This window comes from Pipistrellus hanaki (genome assembly GCF_964339955.1).
Source record: "Pipistrellus hanaki genome assembly, chromosome: 14".
Lineage (NCBI taxonomy): Eukaryota > Metazoa > Chordata > Mammalia > Chiroptera > Vespertilionidae > Pipistrellus > Pipistrellus hanaki.
In genome coordinates, this window is record NC_140516.1 from 33,973,514 (window position 1) to 33,991,155 (window position 17,642).

The 17,642-nt window shown below is 40.2% G+C and overlaps 1 pseudogene across 1 annotated transcript; it reads left to right on the forward strand.

Moving 5' to 3' along the window:
* The first annotated feature begins 9,974 nt into the window (after positions 1-9,974).
* On the forward strand, positions 9,975-14,212 carry LOC311632682 (polypeptide N-acetylgalactosaminyltransferase 11-like; annotated as a pseudogene). Its single transcript has 3 exons — positions 9,975-10,055; positions 12,128-12,425; positions 12,655-14,212. The product of its transcript is annotated as a polypeptide N-acetylgalactosaminyltransferase 11-like (transcript).
* Positions 14,213-17,642: the final 3,430 nt, after the last annotated feature.

The following is a 17,642-nucleotide window of genomic DNA, read 5'->3' on the forward strand; positions in this document are numbered from 1 at the left end:
AGTAAACTGTTTCCCTTTCCAAGTGCAGGCCCTTGCTTATACCCAAACTGGGGAGGAAGGACAGAGCATTGAGTTAGATGTGAAACTGAAGAGTCTCATTGGACTGCTCTAGGCTAGACTTTTTAATACCCAAGTATGACCAGAAAACTTTGGGAGCTTTCAAAATGTCACAAAGGAACAGAATACAGGTGCCCCATGGAAACTAGTTGAATGACACTGAACTATTTTGTACATACAGATTGTCACATGTTCCATTTTCTTAAAATGGGGGCACATTTGGTATGCTGTACAGAATATTAATAGATTGGAGTTGGGGGAACTGACAATTATGGCAAACATTTACCAACAAGGGCACCAGTAGCCCCAATACATCATTTTATTTTCTTTCTTCCTCTTCCCCTTCCTCCTTCCTCTCCTTCTTCCTCTCCCCCTCCCCTTCCCTCTCCCTCACCTCTCCCTCCTCCTCCTTTTCCTTCTTCTTCTTCTTTGGGTTTGACCAATGACTTTGGGCTGTGAAATAATTCACAAATAAAAGAAGATATGCAGAAAGAAAGTTTATTTCACTTTCCCCAAGGGCTGGTGCATTGCTAATCAATACAGGGAAAGAAAACAAAGGGTGGCTTTCCCTTTTAAACCCATGCTGTTGCTAAGCAACAAGGAAGGGAGAAGATTTGAATCTGAAGTTGAATTTGTTTTCCAGGAGATAGTCGCCCAGATGTGGGGGGGGAATCAGTATTATCCCAAGCCTGTAAAATATTCTTAGAGCAAAAGTTATGAAGAGATCAAGAGACTGTTTGAAGGGGAGAGGGGAAGTAAACTTTCTACTAATTAGAGACTCCTTGGTGTGAATTATCCCCGAATTGTAAGAACAGCAGGCAGGAGGGGTATGCAAGAATATAGCCTTGAGAGTAGCTCATTTTGTCTTGCAATTTGAACAGAGGGGCTAATAACCTTGGGGTTTAATTACCAGGTGCTTTTCATAAAATGTGGAAGGCTACAGCAAAGAAAAAGAAAGGCCTTTGTTCCTGTCCTTACAGGAAATACAGAGCATGAAGGTCAATAAATGACTGATGGATCAATGAATAAATGACATTAAATAAAAATTCTTTTTCTTCATCTTTTTATTAAGCAGTCAGCTTCTATCTTCAAACGTTTCCCTACATTGTAAAGAGGTTAAAGTATAATTTCTGTATAGATATCCAGTAAAATGGAAGTTTGGCAATGGAATTACAGTTTTTTAAGCATTAATAAAGTAGGAAACTAACTTGTTTTACATAATTTGAATCTGAGTTTAAATGTAAAGGTAGCTTAAGCAATCTCTCTTTTTGTGATAGATGCTGACACCTACAGGCCATATTTCATATTAAATACTTGACAAATTTTCACCAAGAAAAAAATGTTCCCAGTTCTTGGAGGCTGAAGTTTGGAGGGGGACAGTGGGGGAGAAATTCTACCTCTAGGATGTGAATGGAGCCACTGGGAAATGGAAACCCAAGGATCAGCAAGGACTTAGGAAAAGAATCATAGGTTAGCTTCTGAAATGTCATTTAGTTAGTTGACTCCAGAACTCCTGACTTGCCCATCTCAGCCCTTCCTCTCTTTGAGTTCACTTATTCAAGATGCACAATTGCATCTTCGAAGCAGACTTTGGAAAAGAACTGACACAGGATAGTAAGAAGCTAGGGAAAATTCCTTGGCAAGTGGAATGAGGAAACAGACATAGCTGAACAAACTGGCTGAGCAATTTACAGCCAGGTACAAAAGGTCACCAGGGCAGAAAGCCCAGGGTGCCTAGAAATGGCACCTCGTCTTGGTCGGACAACCTCCAGGGGTCCCTCACCTTAGACTGGTCCCCAATAGGCCTTGATCACTGGCCAGGAGGAGGGACCTCACCTGTGCACGAATTCGTGCACCAGGCCTCTAGTATACATACATTCTCTACCTGGGGAATGTCTAAAACAGATATTTAAAAGATGGGTATGGAATTTATATAATGTAGAAATGAAACTGGAAAAATTGGTATTTGTGATACCTGTCATTACCCAAACCAATAAGCAGAGACAGGCTTGAATTTTTAAAATTTATTTATTTCAGAGAGGAAAGGAGAGGGAGGGAGATATAGAAACATCAAATATGAGAGAGAATCATTGATCAGCTGCTTCCTGCATGTGAGATTGAACTGTGACCTTCTGATTCACCACTGAACAGTGCTAGCTAGGCTTGAGTCTTTTTTTAAAAAGTATATTTTTGTTAAAAAGTATATTTTTACAGAGAAAAAGAAACATCAATCAACCACAAGGGATAGAGCCCACAACCCAGGCATGTGCACTGGACCGGGAATTGAACTGGCAACCTCTTGGTGGACGGGACAATGCCCAACCAACTGGGCTACAACAGCCAGGGCAAGGATTGAATCTTTATGGGTGCTGTATTCAGATGACCAGCAATCTGAGAAGGAGATGGTTCATGTAGCCTAAAAAGACTGTCTTACATCTCATTCCAAGCCAACCCTTTTTATAAAGTGAAGAAAAGTGCAGGTAAAGAGTTTAGAATTCAGGAGAAAGTAGGTAAGGGGGTTAGAATATAGGGGAAAAGGTTAATCAAATAAAAGCTGCAGTTTGGTTATTTTCTGACTTTCCCTTCATTTGCTGACCAGTGATGGTGATTCTTTATCTGGATCCTAGTCACAGACTTTCTCTCCCTGGAGCACAGTGGCTCAGATATTGTCTTAGTCACTTGGCAGTTCTCCTGAGTGAGGCACAAAGGTCAAATTGAGTTTCCTAAAGTCAGAGCAGGTCCAGTCATACATTCTAATCCCTGGAACAATAGCTTTCTACATGCATTAACTACCAAGCCTACTAACTATATATCTAAAGCTAAAAATGTTTTCACTTATTGAGTTCATCAGAAAGAGAGGAAGAGAGTGCCAGGCAGAGTATGTGTCCTCTTGTTTTCAGAGAATTGTATAGTTCCTTTTAAATAAAGTCCCATTTGTGTATTTGTATATATATTTTAAAGTCATTAAAGGGACACCTCTCAAAAGCTAGTGAGATGCAGTAGTTTTTGGATAGCTAAGATGTACTCTATATTCCATGATGTTATTTCCCTTAGCTAACCTTGCATAACATTGGGAACCATTTTGAAATACATTGTTTTAGAAAAATGTACTGGAGTATCTGCCCATTTCTCAGTGACCCTATTCACAGAGAATTGCTCACTCATGAGAGTGGACTCCTGGCAACCTTGTTTATAATAGATAATCCCTGGCAGTTATAAATTTGATCAAGGGAGACAGCTGGCTCCATTTGAACAATCAGATTCTCCCCTGGAAATCAAGCTTGGCAGATAAGCACCAGCTGGTTATTTTCAGGTTGCAGCTGGAACTGAGGGACACATAACCCCAGGAGCTGAGAGACTTTTCTTTCATTGAACAGAAGGGTGAAGGTAGAGAAGAAAGAAGCAGATGGACAGAGAGATCTAACATCAAGGAACCATCTGGCTCCAGAGGGAAAGAGAGAGGAATATGAGAGGATGCCTTAGCTCCCAATGGCAGTCCCGCAGGACACACAGCTGCACTCCTGCCCTTGAGCCCTAAGGTACACTTTGTATTTCCTTCCATACCTCCCCTCACTCCCTCCTGTCCTTTCTAAAGCTAAGTTCAAGTGTATCCCATTACTTGCAAGTAAGAGTTCAAAGATAAGGAATATCTGTGTACCTTGAATGAGTGAGTAGCTGTGTACTCAAGCAGCAATGTTGCAAGACCTCAAGTTAAGATTATTCCCTGTTCAAAATGCATGCCTGTGACTCAGCAATTTTCTCCTCAAAGTCCCTGAAAAGCCCTGGTTAAACTCAGCCAACTGCTGTTTTCTCCTTGTTCGCCAGTCGGTTAAGTTGATCGATTCGGCTTGGGCACAATAGGTGACCAAGTCAACCAGCACATAGGGTTACAGTGGTGAATGATATGGATGAGTCTCTACCCTCCTAGAGCTTCTAGCTACTGGGTGACACAGGTCATTAAACACACAATTATAATTTCATTTAAATGCTGTTTAGCCATGGGAAATACGGCATGCTGGAAAGACACATGACAGGGGGTGCCTAATCCAGTCAGGGGAGGTGGGAGAAAAAGAGTGATTTGTCAAGAGGGAACACAATCCATTTAATCCTCATAAGTCTATGTGGTAAATACTATTATTAGCCCCATTTTATAGATGATTCAAATACATCATAGAGAGATTAATAAGCATGTCTAAGAACACAACATTAGTAGTGGTAGAGCTGAGATTTAAATACTGGCAGTTTGATTAATGGATGTTTATAATTATTTGAATAGTTGGACAAAGTACAACAATGTTTATTCACCACCATAACCACCCATATTGGTCATTTTTATTTCTAAAATATAAACATCTTTAAGCTTTAAAATGTGCATGTAGTGTGATCCAACTATATATGCAGAGTCAATGTCAAGATTAAAAAAGCATTTCATGGCATTTCTGCCATTATCACACTCCAGATAATAATGAATAGCAACCACATTATTATCAGCAGTGACCTCTACCCATCAGGGAGCAGGAAAACAAACAGGATCGTTTCAAGGTTGCACCAGCTGCCAGCTGAAATTACTCCCATTAAAGGGAACTCCAGAGGAGTGGTTGCTGGGTGACAAGAGAAGCTTGTTGACATGAAGTGCTTCTTTTCAGGGAAAGCCTTCCATGCAGATTTTTATTTCCATTATTTTTTCAGATTGGTTTTGTGGCGTCATTAGTAAATGATTATTTGGTTGTTTTATTTAACAAAATGTACCACTGCAGTCAACTTGTGAAGCCATCAGAGTGAATCATACTGCTGTACAAAAGTTTAATTAACAGTTTGGGTGATATTTGGCTACCCTATATTTTGTATTGAAAAGAAGAGATCTAATTAAAAACAAACATGTTTTTGTTTATTTCAGAGAGAGGTGGGAGAGATAAGAACATCAAAACATGGATCTGTTGCCTCCTACACATCCCTTACCCCTAGTATGTGCCCTGACCAGGATTGGTGACCTCTTAGTGCATGGAACAACACTCAACCAACTGAGCTACACTATCCAGAGCTGATTTACATTTTAAAACATGTATAGAAGTTTGACAGATAAGGCAAGGGAGGGGTTCATTCCACATTGATGGAAGAGCTTGTCAGTTGTGCAATGATGTAGGCATAAAGCCGCTGAGCATGGGGCAGGAAATAGCAATCTGTAATAATCTATAACAATAAAAGCATAATATGCTAATTAGACCAGACATCCAAACAACCTTGTGGACATCATTCCGGATGTCCTTTCAAATGAAGCCGTGGCAGCCAGGGCCAAAGCAGAGGCTGTTAGGGGCGATCAGGCAGGCAGGCAGAGTGATTAAGGATGTTCAGGCAGGCGAGTGATTAAGGGCAATCAGGCAGGAGGCAGGCCAGCAGTTAGGAGCCAGCAGTCCCGGATTGTGAGAGAGATGTCTCACTGCTGGTTTAGGCCTGATCTCTCTAGTCATTAGATAATATGGTATGAGATGATGAGTGCTGGAGATGAGACCAAAGAAGTTGGCAAGTGTCTGGAGTTGGAACTTAATCTTGTAGCCAGTCCTTTCTACCCTTCCCATTTGTGTCACACGTGAAAAATGAAAACACGTATGGCACACTGGGGTAAAAGATTGAAGTTTCTTGTGACTGGCAACACAGTTGGCCACCCTTGGCATATGTTAATTCATCGAAATACACAATTAAGGCACATGTTTTAGGAAGCTCTACTCTGGGTAATGTAGTATCATTGAAAATTTTTAAACTAGAAAATAATAGAAGATTTGCATTGCAAATCACGGTTTGGAAGATTAATGAGTATGAAGAATAAAATTGAAATCAGGAAGATCTGTGAGGAGGCAATGGCAATAATCCAGAAAGAAACAGAAAGTGCTTAAAACAGAATAGTGGGCATGGAAATAAAGAGAATAGACATATTCAAGATATAGTTATAAGGTAGAATTAACAAGCCTTATTGATTGATGTGGAGGATAAAGAGTCTAAAATGGTTCCCAGCCTGAGGAAAGGTAATGGTGCCCTGTGGTAGGAAAGAGAGAGAGGACTATGAAGACAATAGTTTGTTGAGTTAAGGACCTGTTGAGCTGATGGGTTGGTCAAGGTATCTGAAAGGCAGTTAAATACCAGGGTAGTTAAAAATGGGCTCACAGAGAGGACTCGAGTAGGGTTAAAGATATGGAAGTCATGACAGATATCAGTGGTAGTTAATGTCCAAGGAATGGATGAGCTGATTGAGAGAGGACATAGGTGACAAATAAAAAGGAATGAGATCATTTAAGGAGAACAGATTGAAGAAAAGCTTGTGGGAATGACACTGTATAATAGGATCTTCTCAATTGACTGAACATTGAGACCCTTTGAAAAGAATGGCTCTCTTTAATCTAATTCTGTCTAAATTATCTGTAAAGGCACATCTGGAAATCCCCAAAGATTGGGCCCCTAAAAAAGGCACAGTCAGCCTTTTGTAAAAAACTGAATGTTTAAAAAATTATATAATTTAATTTTAACAAGTCCTAGTTATGGCTCTCTCTAACATTACTATAGTACATTGTGATTATCTACTCTGTCTACCCCTTCTCAGTATTCTGCAAAATCCTCAAGGGTCCCCAGCCCTAGTGTTTAGACTGGTACCTGCCACATAGTACACAGTTGATAAATATTTGTGAATCAGTATGAATTTGAGTTCTAGAGTTAAATACAGAGGGAGTATCATATAACACATTTGAAACTCAGACCTATTAGTCTCTCCAGGTTCTGCAATGGAAATATATTAAATGGGTAAGAGACACTGTAGTAATTATAAATGAGTGGTGCTCCTTGTAATAGTAAATGTTGATGTAAGGCATATTCATACAATACAATGTCATACAGTAAAGAGGCTTAATCAATTGCAACTATACAAAGTAACAAGGATGGATCTCAGAAATATAATATTGAGTAAATAAAGCCATACCAAAAAGAGTGCATATTGTATAATTTCAATCATCTGAAGTTTAAAAACAAATCTAATATATAGTTTTAGAAATCTGAATAGTAGTCACTTTTGGAAGAGGTATAAGGATAGGGAGGAAACATAATAGGAACTTATGGAGAACTGATTATATTCTGTTTCTTGATTTAGATGTTGTTTACATGAGTATATCCAAATTATGGTCAGACATTCAGCTATACACCTATAATTCATGCTTTTTCTTGGTATGGCTGTTATATGTTGCTAAGATGTTACTCTAAAAAATATTTTTGGCACATGGTCCTATCTCAGTGATTGGCAAACTCATTAGTCAACAGAGTCAAATATCAACAGTACAACAATTGAAATTTCTTTTGAGAGCCGAAAACTGACTTCTGTGCATGAACCACGAAGTTTCAATCGCTCTGTATGTGTGCTCCCGCACATGGTATTTTGTGGAAGAGCCACACTCAAAGGGCCAAAGAGCCGCATGTGGCTTGCGAGCCACAGTTTGCCGACCACTGTCCTATCTGATAAGTAGTAACATTGAAGAATATCATCTAAAGTAAAGTAAAAGTATGTCATAAGCAAGTTGAACCTAATCCACCAATGAGAGAGTGAAAGAAATATGCTGGTGGGTTTCAGAAGGTATGGGAGACTTGATTGTTTATTGGCTGACGACTCAAGATGTTGCTGGTAACTATGCATATATTCATGGAATCAAAACCCAAAGTGGCCTTGCTCTTTGATAAGAGCATCTCAATGTCAGAGCTTTTAGTATAATTATCACAAAAGGGATCTTTATCTCATTAGATCAAAACTCTGAAGATAGAGGACTGTCAGTTCAGGTTTGTGACAGAGTAACTGGTATTAGCGTGGTCTCTCTGCCATAATTAAAAAACAAATAAGTATGGACAAAACAGTAAAAATATCTAGATAGAGACATTGAACAACAGTCTTTACAACATTGTGATTTCTGAGAGAAGTGAAATAAATGAGATAAATTCTACAATTGCCCCAGCTTTAGATACAAAAAGGGAGAGAAGGAACCCAAGCAAAGCATAACAATCTTACTCAGTTGAAGGAGAGAGAAATTTTAATTTAGTGTGAAAGAGGTAACTTGAATTTCAATGCAAAGAAAGAGCCCCAGAAATCTGCATAGCACAGGGATATCTTCAATTCTAGGCTGTACTCATCATAAGGTAAAGCACCATAGTGTAGCAGGGAAAAGAATCTATTGGGGAAAGAACAGCTTTTAGGAGCTATAAAATGAACAACTGTGGAACTCACAAAATTTTGGAGACTTCTCAGTTTTGATGAACCAGAGTGGAGAGTCTTCATTAAACACCCAGAACATTCATTAGAAATCCCAAAAAGTCCAGATATTTTGAAAAAAAATTACCAAACCATAGAGTTAAAGCTAGACCCATTCTAGGCGACCTTAATGTCAAGCCTTTGAAAGGATCAAGTTGATCCACAGCAAATTAACTGCAGGCCAGAACAAAGCTCAACATTTCTTAAAGGAAGATAACAATATCTAGACTTTGTCAAGAATCCAATAAAAAGCCACTAGATAGTCAAAGAAGTAGAAAAATGTGATCTATCAAAAGGAGAAAAATTAGTCGATATAAAGATTCAGAAATTAATGAGATAATGGAAAACAGATAAGGCTTTGAAATTTATTATAAATGTCTAAGGATTTAAAGAAAAACATGAAATCAATGAAGAAAAGATGGAAACTATGAAAAAGAACCAAATGGAACTTCTATTCAATAAAATTGAAAATATAATACCTCAAATGAAAAATTAATTGGATGAGCTTGACAGAAAATTAGATACCACAAAAAGAAGAAAAATGGATTTGAAAATAGAATATAAAAATTTTCCAAATAAAGGCACAGAGAAAAAAATATTTAAAATATAATGAAGTATCAGTGATTTGTGAAACAAAATCAAGCAGATTAACATTTGTATAATTGGAGCCTCAAAAATTAGGGAGGTAATATATCTAGTAGGGGAGACAGAGAAAATATTTGATTAAATAATGACTCCTATTTTTTCCATATTTGATGAAAATATCAACTCAGAGATCCAAGAAACAAAATGATCTTCAAAGAGGATAAACACAGAGGAAACAATAAATTATACCAATGCATATTGATAAAAATCAATGATAAAATGTTGCCAGAGAAAACATAGAAAAGAGGCAAGAAAATCACTGACATCTCCTCAGAAATAATACAAGCCAGAAGAAAATGAAACAAGATCTTTAAAGGGTTGATAGAAAAACTATCAACCTATAATTATATATCCAATAAAAATATCCCTAAAGCACAAAAGAGAGGTAAAGACATGTTTCAAAGACTAACAGAATTAGATGCCAGCAGATCTACTCCACAAGAAATGTTTTTAAAAGTTCCTCACTCTAAAGTAAAATGATACCACATAGACACTTAGATCACACAAAGGAATGAAGAGTGCTAGAAATGGTAAATATTTGAGTATATATAAAAATATTTCCCTTAGATTTTAATGTATTTAAAAGATAACTGAATGTCTTGCACAAAATAACAAATGTATCTAGGAGAAACTATATAACCTTCCATTTACCCTCCCCCATTCCTTATGATATCATTGTCATAATTGCCATGTATTTTATTTCTGTATATTATAAAAGTGGATACACAAACATAACTTGCAGGAAGAAGAAAATACCTTGGTGGATCTAGACTGGCCATAAAAAATTTATTGTTCTAGGGCAGTAATGATGAAGAATGTAGGCTTGAGTGTTAGAGAATCCAGGTTAAATCTAACTGTGCTAATTATCAACTACAGGATTTTGAGAAAGTGGCATAAATAGCAAAACCTCTATTTTCTTACCTGTAAAATGGGGATAGTGCCTACTCACTAGCATGAGTATGAAGATTAATGAAATCCTATATAATCAAGAGCTAATATGCTAATTGTCCGGATAGTGGAACCACCTTCTGGAATGACCTTCCAGAATGACCAGTGGGTTGGGGAGCGGAGCTGCAGGGTAGTTGGGGCTTCGAGGGCCGAGCCCCTTGCATGAATTTTGTGCATCAGGTCTCTAGTTATCATATATCATGTACTGTATTAGCACATTACCTTTCTGGCAAGAATAAGGACTTTGACAAAAGGCAGTATTTATTATCTGAAACTCAAAGATATTTCCACCTTGTCCAGAAACCAGTTGATCAAGAAGATATGACAGGAACAAGGAAAAGAAGGAGGTGGTGAAAGGCACTAAAAATCTTCATCTTCCAAAGAAGGATAAAATAAATCATCTAAAGTTGATAAATCATTAACGAGAGACCTAAGAATGTGTAAGAAAATAATGGCAACCACCAGAAGAGTTAAGAACAGAAATTGTTTACAGTGATTGCCTTTGAGAAGTGGAATTGAGGAAAGAGAAAAAGAGATTTCATTATTTATAGTACACCCTTTGTACTGTTGAAACTTATCATACATTAAATAGTACATAAAACTTTAAAAGCGAGTTCTATAATTTAAAAAGAATATATTGAGCAAGTAGAAAGGTTAAAAAAATGTACCTGGATTCATAAAAATAAAATTTCTTGAGTACTTTCTGTCCTTACCACCCCTGAAGGTCAAACTGCTGCTGCTTCAGAAGACTAGTGCTGGTACTTCCAGTCAAGACTAGTGCTGGTACTTCCAGTCAAGATGGCAGGTAGGTAAATGTGGTACTTGAAACCTCCCACAGCTACATCAGAATTACAATGAAACTCAGAACAACCATCATTCAGCAGAGATCTGGCTGAACAGAGTTCTATAACTAAGGCTATAAAGAAGCAACATCCAGACTGGAAGAAGGGGAGGAGATGGGGAAAGGGGTGGTCCCACACCCACATGTGGCAGTTAAAAATCGGGAGGGATATCTCAGCTGCAGAAGTCCCCTCTGAGAAGCCTCACACCTGGCCCCCCAGCCTAGGGTTTCAATACTGGGAAGAAAAGTCCCCATAACTTCTGGCTGTAAAAACCAGTGGGGATTGTGGCCAAGTGTGACCGAGGGCTGCTGGAGTCCCAAGTGTTCCTCTTAAGGAGCCCACAGAGAGAAAGACAAATGCCAGATGATTTCACTTATATGTAGAATCCAAAAAACAAAATAAATGAACAAGCAGAACAGAAAAAGATTCAGATACTGAGAACATTTTGATGGTTAGCAGATAGAATAGGAGTTGAAGGAATGGGTGAAAAAGGTGAAGAGATTTAGAAGTATAAATTGGTAGTTACACAATAGTCATGGGGCTGTAAAGTTCAGCATAGGGAATATAATCAATAATTTTATAATAAATATATATATAGTGTCAGATGTGTACTAGATTTATCAGAGTGATCATTTGTAAGTTATATAAATGTCAGTTCATGGGTTATACATCTGAAACTAATATAATATTGTATGTCAACTGTAATTTTTTAAAAATCTTTTTGTTGATTTTAGAAAGAGAGAAGTGCGGTGGGGAGAGAGAGAAACATCAATTTAACAGTGAAACATCAATCAGTTATTGCCTGCACACCCCCTACCAGGGATCAAGCCCTCAACCTGGGCATGTGTCCATGACTGGGAATCGAACTGGCAACCTGAGCCAACCAACAGAGCCACACTGGCCAGGGCATGTCAACTGTAAGTTTTTTTAAAAAATAAAAAAGAAAGAAGATGGTAGAGGTTGCGACACCGGCACTGGATGAACACTCCAGAGGCCTGGGCGAACCTGTGGTCACTACTCCACCTGGCATCTTCTCCCGGGTGTTCTGCCCTGTGGTAGCTAGTGCAGCTGGATCTGGGCTGTGGTGGGAGGAAAGCTGCCACAACCCGAGTCCCAGAAGGCAGGGATCCTGCGTTGCTGGCGCCAGGGTTCACCAGATGATCTTTCTGGGATCTTTACCTTCACCTTGAGGACCTAGTGGGGTTCCTGGAGGTGAAGCCCACAGAAGTAAAGCAGCCCCCCAAGACTGCATTCCTGGTTTTGAACTGTCATGCCAGTTTATACCCAGCCACCATCACAAGTTTATGGCTCTAACAGCTTTTGCTCCAGGAAGCTGAAAATGGCCCTTTAGCTATGTTAGGTCTATAATGGGAAGGTCACAGTTCGATACTTCTGTTATGGATACCTTTTTATATCTGTGACCTGGACGGTTTTGCTTTTTGTTTATTTTAACTTCAGTGAAGTGACTCGGCCACATTAAGAATGTGACCATCAAGGGGTCTGGGCCCCATGAGCCATTCCCCCCCCAAAAAATCTATCCCATTTCACTCAAGGTCCAAGTCGAATATTAGAATTACAGTTCAAAGCAAACAAGATTGATGATGTGCTAATCATTGAAGATGCAGAAAAAGGCAACATGAAATTTTCTTCTGAGTTGGATATGATTTTTTAAAAACGTATTTTATTGATTTTTCATAGAGAGGAAGAGAGAGGGATAGAGAGTTGGAAACATCGATGAGAAAGAAATATCGATCAGCTGCATCCTGCACACTCCCCACTGGGGATGTACCCGCAGCCAAGGTACATGCCTTTGGCCAGAATCGAACCTGGGACCCCTGAGTTCGCAGGCCGACACTCTGTCCACTGAGCCAAACCGGTTAGGGCTAGATATGATTTTTAATGAACATGTCAGGAATTGAGAGACCTGGAGTATCAGAAGCATGCCTTCAATATGCTCATTAGCAACCACTTGGGCTACCACAGAGATGTGCCAGATATAAGGAATATAGCATGTAAAGACAAGACATATCCTACAGACCTGCCAGGCACTAGTGTTGTTATTTGTTTCTACAATGAAGCCTTGTCTGCTTTGCTGTGGACTGAGCACAGCGTCCTAGACCACACTCCAGCCCGGCTTCTCCACAAAATCATCCTCGTGAATAACAACAGTGACTTCAATGATATGAAAGCAGAATTAGATGAATTTGTCAAATAACCTCCCTGGGAAAATTAATAAGAAATACAAAGCGTGAGGGATTAATTCAAGAAGAATGTTAGGAGCAGCTCATGCAGCAGAAGTCCTGGTGTTCCTGGACAGCCACTGTGAAGTGCATGTAACATGGCTGCAGCCCTTGCTGGCTGCCATCCGGGAGGACGGCGGACAGTGGTGTGTCTGGTGATCGATATAATCAGTGCAGACACGCTGGCCTACAGCTCATCCCTTGTGGTACGTGGAGGGTTCAACTGGGGATTGCACTTCAGATGGGATCTTGCTCTCCTTTCTGAGCTCGGAGGACCAGAAGGAGCTACCGCACCACCTACAATGGTGGGAGGATTGTTTGGCATGAATAGAAGCTACTTCAGTGAACTTGGGCAGTATGACAGCAGCATGGATATCTGGGGAGGAGAAAACCTGGAAAGATCATTTCAGATCTGGCTGTGTCGGGGTAAGCTCTTCATTATCCCTTGCTCCAGAGTCGGACACGTTTTCTGGAAAAGGCGGTCCTATGGTTCCTCTGAAGGCCAGGACACAATTCCTTGAGGCTGAAACACATTTGGTTGGATGAATATAAGGAGCAGTATTTTTCCTTAAGACCTGACCAGAGGACAAGCAGCTATGGAAATGTCAGTGAGTGTGTTGAATTGAGGAAGAAATTGGGTTGTAACTTATTTAAATGGCATTTGGAGAGCCCTTACCTAGAGATGCAGATATCTGGGCCCAATGCCAAACCCCAGCAACCCATTTTTATCAACAGGGGGCCAAAACACCCCAAAACCCTTCAGCATGGAAGGCTTTATCACCACCAGACTGGCAATTGTCTGGTGGCTCAGAGCCACCCAAGTCAGAAGAGAGGCCTGGAAGTGCTTAAGGGATGTGACTACAGTGACCCAAATTAGAACTAGATTTATAATGAAGAGCATGTATTGGTTTTAAGTAATTTCCTTTGCTTGGATGTCAGAAACTCCATCATCTGACCCACCCAGACTCATGAAGTGTCATGGGTTGGGAGGATCCCAGCATTGGACATTTGGGAGGAATAATCAACTGTACCAGGTATCAGTTGGACAGTGCCTGAAAGTGGTTGATCTACTGAGTCACAAAGGCTATGTTGCTATGGCAATCTGTGATGGCTCCTCCTCACAGCAGTGGAATTTGGAAGGTCAAGGTGGAAGCAATGACTGGAATGGAATTATCTTCCTGGGAAGATTAGCAGAGGTGAAATAGCAGACATTCTATACTGTCTACATCAGAGCATCAAGTGACCATCTGGAGGTGAAGAAGTATGTGACAGTAAGGCCATTTCTAGGCCTCTGTTAAGGAATTTCTTACTTACTGGTAGGAAACCAGAATATGGTTTTAATATAAAGAGGTTTATACAGAAGGATAATACCCAGGAAATTGCTAGGTCTATCCAAATTAGCTTATAATTTTTTTAATCCCCTTTAATGGAATGGAACGTGGCATGATTTCCTTTCTTAGAATACTTCATAGCATAGAGTTAACTTTAAAGGAACTTGACTGAATCCATTATTTATTTATACAATCATATTTAAGAGGTGATTAACTATTATAAATTTTTTTGATGAATTATGGCACTATATACATTTAAAATAAAGAATTCTTTTAATTTAAAAATAGAAGAAGACTGATGCTGGCCTCTGATTCAGTTGTAGTAGCCAAGAACTATATATGTGTGTGTATCTGTGGTATAGCTGTTTGTCTCTTAAGTGGTACTGGAAGTCTCTACTCACTGACACCTTGCCTAAGCCTGTTCCACTTTGAGGTCTTTTATTATTAAAAATTAATATTTCCCCCCTTTTTGTTTGACAGCATGCAAAGTTGGAAGAAGATCAACTCTGGTAATGGGAAAAGAGAAATGGAGCAGACAGTAAGAGAGTGGAGGGAAAACAGTAGGATGGTTCAGACAGGCAGAAGATCCAGGAAGGGACTAAAATCAGAGCTGTGTTATTTGAGGGTACCTATTCACTTGGCAAATTGCCTATGAACTCTTCCTACCCCACTAGCTAAGATCCCCAGCTTTGGACAACAGATGTGAGATAAAAAGAGATCAGAGCTGTGGTCACTGGGGCATAACTGTTCTCATAGCAGATAAGGAAATAGGTTGACTTCTGTTAATAGCATTAAAAGATTACTGCTCTTCTTTATTCATAGCATTTTACTCCAAGAAAGTCAAAATGCAAACTACATAGCATGACTGTAACATAGAAAGTAGTCATAGAATGTTGCCATAGTAATGGCCTTATGGTCCAAGTCAGGATTCAATGTAAAAGAAACTATGCTCTAAGGAGGTCCTCTTAGAAACCAGCAAACCTGGTAACAAGTCTTCTGGATGAGTAGAATTGTCTGGACCATGACTTTGACTTCAGACATTCCTGGATTCCAAACCTATCTATGCCCTAACCAATCAATGTGACTTTGGCAAGTTGTTTAACATCTCTGAGCCTCGATGTTCTCATCTGTAAAATGGAGATAATAGAATGCATACCTCTTTTTTTTCCTTCTTCTTCTTTTAAAGAGTACTTACTATCTGGTGTTTTAAGTTTTTCTCTTACTTCATTCTCACAGCAGCTAGATTATATTATAGAAACGAAAATAGAGGTTCAGAAAGAGGCTAAGTCACTTTTCTGAAGCCACACACCTGGTAAGACAGCCAGGATGGAAACTCAGGTTGTCTAACTCCAGAGCCCTGCTTTTAATACTTACTGAACTGCCTGAAAAAAACCCTCACTTTTCAATTAAGTGAAATCATGCACTTAATAGTGCTTGGCATATTTTGAGCATTTAGTAAATGGTAGTTATTAAAATGTGTACTGGGTAGAATCCAAATCCCAAATTTATAACCAATTTTATTATCTAGGGCCTAGTCTCAAGTTCAGGCACCCTCACTCCCAAAGAATCTTTAAACAGAAAGCAAGTTCCCACAGGAGGATACAGGTTCTGTGAGGTGCTAGAAATCATTTACATGGGAGCTCCCTTTGGCAGTGTGGGAACAGATGAAAGTAGGAAAGCAAGGAATTACTGGAGCAAGTCTCAGCCATCTCAAGGCCTGAAGGGCAGTTTTCTGCCCTACAGCGATTGCTTGGGAATCCAGAACTGTGCCTTCTGAGCTGAGAAAATAGAAATTGAGAGAGCTGAAATTTGCCTAGACACATGCAACCACAGAGAACTCCATGTCCTTACTCCTAGGCCAACATGTCAAACTGGAAAGGAACAGGAAGCTAAACAAGGCACGGCCCACTAGGTAAAGGTAGGTAATGCTGGCATCTTTTTCCTTCATCATCCCCACCCCTCTCATGGTGAGGACTGAATGTAGCCCAGTCTCCTTTGTTCCCCACTCTGCCTCTATTAAGAATTGTAAATGGACCAGTGTAGGCATGCAAACAACATTAGTTGAATGAGTTATATGAAAAATGGTACTGAGATAAATATATGAGGGAACAGAATGGAAAGTTGACATAAATTTTCCACATGAGACACAGGACCCATTTCTAAAAAAGGCTTAATTTCTGTTCCCGGGAATTAAAGTTTAGAGTTCAAACTTCACATTTTTTTAGCTATGAGGATACTACTTGGATGGAAAAGATTCATAAGCCTGGTTGCCCCAATTGCCCTCCCTTGCAGGCCTGGTCCCTCCCAGCTGCCCTCCCCTGTTGGCCATCTTGTGGTAGCCATCTTGTGACCACATGGGGGCAGCCATCTTGTGTGTTGGAGTGATTGTCAATTTGCATATTACCTCTTTATTATATAGTACCGAGGCAGTTAGGGATAATTGGGCTAATAGGGGAGCAGTTAGGCGTTGATCAGGCTGGCAGAGGAGTGGTTAGGGGGTGATCAGGCTGGCAGGCAGAAGTGGTTAGGGGCAATCAGGAAGGCAGGCAGGGGAGCAGTTGGGAGCAGAAGTGGTTGGGGAAATCAGGCAGGCAGGCAGGCAGGCAGGAAGGAAGGCAGGCGAGCAGTTGGGAGTTAGCAGTCCTGGATTGTGAGAGGGTGCAGGCTGGACTGAGGGACACCTGCCCCTCCCCATGCACGAATTTTGTGCACCGGGTCTCTAGTTATTGGAATAAATACTCATATATTATCCAGCCCTGTCTCTGCTTAATTGGCTCAAGTAGTGACAGGCATAAATTTTCCACATGGGACACAGGACTCATTTATATGTTCTTTGTTATTGGTCCTTCTGTTGTAGGCAGTTAGAGGTGAGCAGAGGGAGGAAAATGGGCCAGGTACAGAAGGTCACCAAGGTGGAAACCGTAGGTGCCTAGCAAGGGACAGTCAATTGAAGGGAGGGGCCATATCCTGGGGTAACTTAGTTTTTCCCTAGCATATCACTGGTCATGTGGTTTGCACTAGAACCAGTAGCATTGTACTCTCCTTGGGTAAGTGGCCATGAGTCTTGGGGAAAACAGGGCTTGACAAAGCTTGGAGAAGTGATTATGGTGCCACACCAATAACTAAACGGGTACCCTCCTAACCTCCTCAAGGCCTGCCCAAGAGAAGGGGTCCAGTGTGCCTTGGGAAAGATGACTCCAAACCTCTGGCCAGTCTAGCCAGACCGCAGCAGAGGGGTGGACGCCTTCGGGTCAGCTGTGGCCAAGGAAACCCCATCAGACAGCTGGCCGACCTCCAGCAGCAC